This window comes from Salvelinus fontinalis, chromosome 2, assembly GCF_029448725.1.
Source record: "Salvelinus fontinalis isolate EN_2023a chromosome 2, ASM2944872v1, whole genome shotgun sequence".
Classification (NCBI taxonomy): domain Eukaryota; kingdom Metazoa; phylum Chordata; class Actinopteri; order Salmoniformes; family Salmonidae; genus Salvelinus; species Salvelinus fontinalis.
The window spans coordinates 45,929,212-45,937,471 of NC_074666.1; positions in this window are offsets into that span (position 1 = coordinate 45,929,212).

The window sequence follows — 8,260 nt, forward strand, 5'->3', positions numbered from 1 at the left end:
AACGCCTCGAGAGAGCAGGGAGCACAACCTTGCTTACGTAAATAAGGCAGGGGGAGAAAAGCACAGAGAGCCAAAGGTGAGACCCTGTTGCCATATTTCAAGACAGCCACCATTGTTTGTGTTCCAGACTTCTTTCTTGTCATGTAAAGTAGTTTCCGTTCCTGGGATCGGATCGCGCCAATAAATGTGTTGTTCCGCAGAAACAGACACATTTTTTGGAGGGAGGTGAACGATAAAAAACAAAACACCGTGGGGGAGGCCCCTTAGAGAACAACTGTCTTTATTGTACTCTTTGTCTAGCTATTAGCTCCATTTGTTCACAACTCTGACACTTCGCCTAAAGCACCTTTAAAGGAAAGGTCACATTTAGGAGGGGTGAAAAGAGGACTTCTTTCACAATACAGAATTATTTGTACAGTAAATGTACAGACCTGATCTACAAAAAGGATCTTCAGAGACTGTACTTTCTCAAAAAGCTGGGATCTTTTAATGTTGACTGTAGCACAATGACTCTGTTTTACAATTTTTTCATTGAGAGTATTTCAAGTTTTTGTATTGTTTGTTGGTTTGGCAATGCCACTGTCAGACAGAGAAATATGCAAGCAAAGTACTTGGAGTCAAACAGACAGGCCTAGATGAGATCTTTAAGGTCAGGGCCCTCTTCAAGGCTCACAAAATCATTTTAGACCCAAGCCACCCCCTGTACCTGGACTTTAAACTACTCCCCTCTGGGTGCATTTATAGGGCACCACCTCGGCAGGAAAAACAGAACTAGACAATCATTTGTGCCAGGTCTAATATCCCTCCTAAATAGCTCAGGCTAATGTTCCTATCAACCCAGTAAGGCCAGTAGTCTAGTCTCTTTTTATTGCTATGTAACTGTTATGAAAGTTGTATTGTCAATTTGTTTTGTATTTAAAATGTGACTTAAAACGTGTACATGACACTGTAACAAAAGTTCCCCATGGAGACAATAAAGTCAGTAAAGTATAGCTACCTCAATCACTATTTCAAATAATTTCAGTGACTTCACAGCAATTGCTAGTTAGCTAACGAAATGTAGCTAGCAGGCTCAGCTAAATAAAAATTCCCCTAGAAACAGCCACGTCTCAAAGTCATGTCCACCTCCAAATTGATCCCGCTCCAGAGTATAGGCCTCGGTGTAACTCTCATTCCTTCAACGATAAACGCGGATCCGACCATCACCCCTGGTGAGACAAAACCACGACTCGTCAGTGAAGAGCACTTTTTGCCAGTCCTGTCTGGTCCAGTGATGGTGGGTTTGTGTGCATAGGCGACGTTGTTGCCGGTGATGTCTGGTGAGGACCTGCCTTACAACAGGCCTACAAGCCCTCTGTCCAGCCTACAAGCCCTCTGTCCAACCTCTCTCAGCCTATTGTGGACACTCTGAGCACTGATGGAGGGATTGTGCATTCCTAGTGTAACTCAGGCAGTTGTTGTTGCCATCCTGTACCTGTCCCGCAGGTGTGATGTTCGGATGTACTGATCCTGTGCAGGTGTTGTTACACGTGGTCTGCCACTGCGAGGACGATCAGCTGTCTGTCCTGTCTCCCAGTAGCGCTGTCTTAGGCGTCTCATAGTACGGACATTGCAATTTATTGCCCTGACCACATCTGCAGTCCTCATGCCTCCTTGCAGCATGCCTAAGGCATGTTCACGCAGATGAGCAGGCATCTTTCTTTTGGTGTTTTTCAGAGTTAGTAGAAAGGCCTCGTTAGTGTCCTAAGTTTTCATAACTGTGACCTTAATTGCCTACCGTGTTTAAGCTGTTAGTGTCTTAACGACCGTTCCACAGGTGCATGTTCATGAATTGTTTATGGTTCGTTGAACAAGCATGGGAAACAGTGTTTAAACCATTTACAATGAAGATCTGTGAAGTTTTGGGATTTTTAAGAATTATCTTTGAAAGACAGGGTCTTGAAAAAGGGACGTTTCTTTTTTTGCTGAGTTTATTACTCAAATGTAAACTCAAATGTAAACAGTTTCCCAACAGTTGCCCCTTGCACTAGCGTAACTCAGTTTCTCTGGACCCCCCTCCCCCCACCATCAAAACACTAGCTTACTAGGGATTGTTTAATTATGCAGTGTTGCCCACTATCTATAGTTATACAGCCTACCGTATTTAATTACTATTTAGCTGCTATTTATAAACTTTTATGAAAAATTGCACATCAAGTTTCCTAACAATGAAGACAAAAGTAGTCGGATTGAAGATAAATTCAGCGACTACTTATTGTTGAACTCAGTGGGTTTTGTCTGGCTAACAGCCTACACAAATGGGCTGTAATATGCTGTACAAGGTAAATCAAATCAAATTCAATCCAACTTGAGAGACTCCCCTGGTCTCCTGAAGTCCTCCTTGCTGCTACTCTCTCTGTGTCTGTGTCTCTGTTTATCTTTCTTCAAAAAAAGTATCTCTGTCTATTATTGTCTCTTTTTCTTTCTTCTACACAACAGCCTGCAAGTCCAACTGTTTTCTATACTGAGTATTGCCAACCCAGACAGTTTTTCCTGAGACATTGTGTATTATATGTCCATTGCGCTGCACACAATTTTTAAACTTAGTCTTCATAGATGCATGCCAAGATATACCATAGATAAGGGACTGTTGATATTGCAACCATACAACTCAAATGCCAGTTCACCAGTATGAACGATGTTGCAAACTGCTTTTTTTTTTTTTGTTCAAGCCTTTAAGAACTGTTGTAAATATAATAATCTGTTTGCATCTGCCAATTTATTGGCTGTCCAGTATCCAGACGACCTGTCCCCAGAGCTTCCAATACAGTTAATCTCTTTCTGTAATGTGTTGAGGAGAGCGAATAAGGAGAATGAGAGGCTCAGTTAATTATTGATTAACATGCACCTGTTAAAGAACACCCTCTGTTCTGTTAGACAAGTACCTCTTTATCCACATTATAGCAGGGGGTGTAAAGCCATGACACATACGTTTTTCAAGCAGCAGACTATGATCGATAATGTCAAAAGCTGCACTGAAGTCTAACAAGACAGCCCCACAATCATTTTTTTCATCAATTTCTCTCAGCCAATCATCAGTCATTTGTTTAAGTGCTGTGCTTGTTGAGTGTCCTTCCCTATAAGCCTGCTGAAAGTCTGTTGTCAATTTGTTTATCGTGAAATAGCATTGTATCTGGTTAAACACCAATTTTTCCAGAAGTTTACTAAAGGTTGGTAACAGGCTAATTGGTCAGCTATTTGAGCCAGTAAAGGGGACTTTACTAGTCTTAGGTAGCGGAAGGATTTTAGCTTCCCTCCAGGCCTGAGGGCACACCCTTACTAGTAGGCTAAAATTGAAGGAGTGGCTAATAGGAGTGGCAGTATAATCTGCTATTGTCCTCAGTCATTTTCCATCCAGATTGTCAGACCCCGGTGGCTTGTCATTGTTGATAGACAACAACAAAAAATGCACCTCTTCCACACGGACTTTACGGAATTCAAAAGTACAATTCTTGTCTTTCATAATTTGGTCCAATATACTTGGATGTGTAGTGTCAGCATTTGTTGCTGGAATGTCATCCCTAAGTTTGCTTATAATGCCAATGAAAAGTAATTAAAGTAGTTGGCAATATCAGTGGGCTTTGTGATGAATGAGCCATCTGATTCAATGAATGATGGAGCCGAGTTGTTTTTTAAATTTAATTTAAGGTGCCCCAAAGCTTTTTACTATCATTCTTTATATAATTTATCTTTTTCATAGTATAGTTTATTTTAATTTAGTTTTGTCACATGATTTCTTAATTTGCAGTACGTTTGCCAATCAGCTGCCAGTATAACGATGTGCGCTGGGAGTCGGGAAGCAAGTTCAGGGAGTGCATCATTTAATAAACAAATGAACAAAATAAGAAACACGAACAACACACAGACAGGAAAATGAAACAGAAACAATGTTTCCTGAGGAAGGAACCAAAGGGAGTGACATATAAGCGCAGGTAATCAAGGAGTTGATGAGTCCAGTTGAGTCTGATGATGCACAGGTGTGTGTTACGATGGTGACCGGTGTGCGCCATAGCGAGCAGCCTGGTGACCTAGAGGCCATAGAGGGAGCACACGTGACAGTACCCCCTCCCCAATACTCGGCTCCTGCCGCAGGACACCGACCAAAATGATGATCCCAGGGATCAGGAGTGGACCGGTCACCTCTACTGAGGTGCGGGAAACCTGTCAGTCCTGCTGAGACGCGGGAGCATGACCACCTAGAGCGCTGGAGAGAGAGCATACGTGACAGTACCCCCTCCGCGGCGCGTTCGGCTCCAGCCGCAGGACACCAACCAAAGGGACGATCCCGGGGATCCGGAGCGGACAAGTCACCTCCGCTGAGGTGCTGAAACCTGATGAGCCCGCTGGGGCGTGGGAGCCCGCTGAGGCGTGGCAGCCCGTCGAGGCCGCAGAGGCGTGGCAGCCCGTCAAGGCCGCAGAGGCAGGGGAACCCCACAACCTGCCTGAGGCCTCCCAGGTAGCTCCGGTTCAGACACCCGGGCCCGACATCACCTACAACACAATAAAAAATATAAAAAATAAACAGCCCCTGATGCTTTCCTTTGGTGAGGCGTCATTCTATAACAATGTGCGCTGGGAGTCGGGATGCAAGTTTAGGGAGTGCATAATTTAATAACAAATAACAAAATAATAATAAAACAAGAAATACGAACAACGCACAGAAAGGAAACTGAAACAGAAACAATGACGCCTGGGGAAGGAACCAAAGGGAGTGACATACAAAGGGCAGGTAATCAAGGAGGTGATGAGTCCAGGTGAGTCTGGACGTGCAGGTACGCGTAACGATGGTGACAGGTGTGCGCCATAACGAACAGCCTGGTAACATAGAGGCCAGAAATGGAGCACACGTGACAGCCAGACTTATTTCCCATACCTTTTGCCTTGTGATGTCCTGTACCCGTGCTCCTGGGTAGCACAGGGTTTTTGCCTTGGAAACCGAGATGTTTCTCACCATAGAGCTGCCTATGATGACAGCTGGTGATGTTGAATGGGCCCGTCTCTCAGGCAGCCACACAGTCTGAGCTCTGAGGACCTGAACCCGAGGTAGAAGCCACCAGAGAGGGACACAGAACTGAGGACGAAGACACTGGTACTTCCGGGTCTGATCTTGAATGGGAAGCCCCCAAGGAAGAAGGCACCGGAACCTCTGGATACAGAGTGGCAAAGCTGTTTCTGGTATGTGCGGGCGCGGTTCCCAAGGCAAAAACCCTGTGCTATCCAGGAGCATGGGTACAGGACATCACAAGGCTGCTTCCGACTGTTCTATGACAGATGCCTGGAGCTGACACTGCGGTAGTCCATGTGGTGTCAAACGACTTCAGGATGGCTAGCTTGGAATATTTGAAAATGGATTTTAAAGAACTGATTTTAGCATTAATAGGCAAAAAAAAAACAGCCAATCATTTCAGGTCCAGTACCATCGTTGGGCCACGGGTGCGAAGGATTCAGCAGACGCTGGCATTACACATCTGGATAAAAGACTACTGCAGCTCTGCTAGAGTCACTTTAATAGATAACTTTGACACCTTATAGGAAACAGAAGATACTCTACAGCAGTGGTTCCCAAACTTTTTATAGTCCCGTACCCTTTCAAACATTTAACCTCCAGCTAGCTGCGTACCCCCTCTAGCACCAGGGCCAGCGCCCCCTCAAATGTTGTTTTTTTGCCATCATTGTAAGCATGCCACACACACACTATACATTTATTAAACATAAGAATGAGTGTGAGTTTTTGTAACAACCCGGCTCATGGGAAGTGACAAAGAGCTCTTATAGGACCAGGGAACAAATAATAATTATCAATAATTTTGCTCATTATTTAACCATCTTACATATAAAACCTTATTTGAAAATGGTGAATAACTCACCACAGGTTAATGAGAAGGGTGTGCTTGAAAGGATGCACATAAATCTGAAATGTTGTATTGTAGAGAGTCTCAGTCTTAAATAATTTCCCACACACAGTCTGTGCCTGTATTTAGTTTCCATGCTAGTGAGTACCGAGAATCCACTCTCATATAGGTACGTGGTTGCAAAGGGCATCAGTATCTTATCAGCACGATTTGCCAAGGCAGGATACTCTGAACGCAGCCCAATCCAGAAATCTGACAGTGGCTTCTGATTAAATAAAAATGTGAATTTCCTTTTCACTTGTTGCAATTTCGATGAGGCTCTCTTGTTCAGATATCGGTAAGTGGACTGGAGGCAGGGCATGAAAGGGGTAAGGAATACAGTTGCTTGTGTCATCCGTTTCGGTAAAGTACCTGCGTAATTGCGCACCCAACTCACTCAGGTGCTTCGCTTTATCACATTTGACATTGTCCGTAAGCTTGAGTTTATTTGCACACAAACAAATCATACAATGATGGAAAGACCTGTGTGTTGTCCTTGTTAATTAATACAGACAAAGAAGAGAGCCAACTTCTTAATCATAGCCTCAATTTTGTCCCGCACATTGAATATAGTTACGGAGAGTCCCTGTAATCCTAGATTCAGATCATTGAGGTGAAAAAACATCCCCCAGATAGGCCAGTCGTGTGAGAAACTCGTCATCATGCAAGCGGTCAGACAAGTGAAAAAGATGGTCAGTAAAGAAAACTTTAAGCTCGTCTCTTAATTAAAAAATACTTGTTGTCATGACTTCTACCGAAGATAGCCCCTCTCCCGATTCGGGCGGCGCTCGGAGTTGCCGGTTTACTAGCCGCCACCGATCCCTTTTTCCTTTTCTGTTTTTTTTTGTCTGTGTTCATTTTCACACCTGGTTTCAATTGCGTTTATTTCTGTGTGTATATAGGGTACTTGTTTCCTGCCTTATTTCGTGCGGGATTAAGCTTGTGGGGGTTTTGCGCTCATTGATCGTTGATATTTCTTGTTCTCGTATTTACGCACGTGTAGTTTATTTTTCGGAACTGAGTTTGTTCCTCCATGCGTTTGGCACGAGTTTCGGTTTTGTTTTCACTGATCTGCTCTATGAACTGTGAGACCTTATATAGAGGGATCTGTGCCATTTTTGTATTGGTGGACTATATATATATTAAACACTCTTCTCAGTATCCCTGCTCTCCTGCGCCTGACTCCTACACCTCTCACCAAGACGCACCTTATCACACTTGTCAATACCTTGCCCCTTGATAACCAGTGCACTTCTGTATGTTGTAAAAGCGTTACATGGTCGCTGCCCATATCATTGCATACACGAGAGTTCAGGGGCCTTGCTTTAACAAAGTTAACAATTTTCACTGTAGCGTCCAAAACGTATTTCAAGCTGTCAGGCATTCCCTTGGCAGCAAGAGCCTCTCTGTGGATGCTGCAGTGTACCCAACTGGCATCTGGAGCAACTGCTTGCATGCACGTTACCATTCCACTATGTTCCCTGTCATGGCTTTTGTGCCATCAGTACAGATACCAACATGGGCAGCAGCTACATTTGGCTACATATGGACCGTTAGTGGAATTCCCGCGAGAGAGTAAAGGTTCATATGATTGGATTTTAATTATTTGACTAGGCTACCTGTATTTGAAACTGTTGATATTTCACTGAACACTAGATGGTTTAAGCGAGGCTGTTCAGGCGAGAAAAAAACCTCATCCAAATGTATAGCTCCGTTGGAAAATATAAATGGACTGTTTGAAAATTTGAAAAAAAAAAAAGATAAAAAATGTGATTCATATTTTAAAAATATGTGAATCACATTTTTATTTGGTGTACCCTGGACAGCATTGTGCATACCCCTGGTTGGGAATACCTGTTTTAGGGTATCTGTACTTTACTATTTATATTTTTGACCATTTTTACTTTTACTTCACTGCATTCCTAATCTGGCGGACTCACTAAACACAAATGCTTTGTTTGTAAATTATGTTTGAGTGTACCCCTGACTATCCTTAAATAAAAAACAAGAAAATTATGCTATCTGGTTTGCTTAATATAAAGAATTTGAAATTACAATATTAAAAACTTACAATATTCAAACTTTGACTTTTGATACTTAAGTATATTTTAGCAGTTACATTTAAAACCAAATACTTTTCGACTTTTACTTAAGTAGTGTTTTATTGGGTGACTTTCACATTCACTTGAATAATTTTCTTTTAAAGATGACAATTGGGCACTTTTTCCACCACTGCAGCATTCAACCTGCATAGTGCATTTAATATATTTTTTTTATTACCGAAATTGAAAATCGTGATTCTTTTTTATAATCAAACCCGAAACTGAACC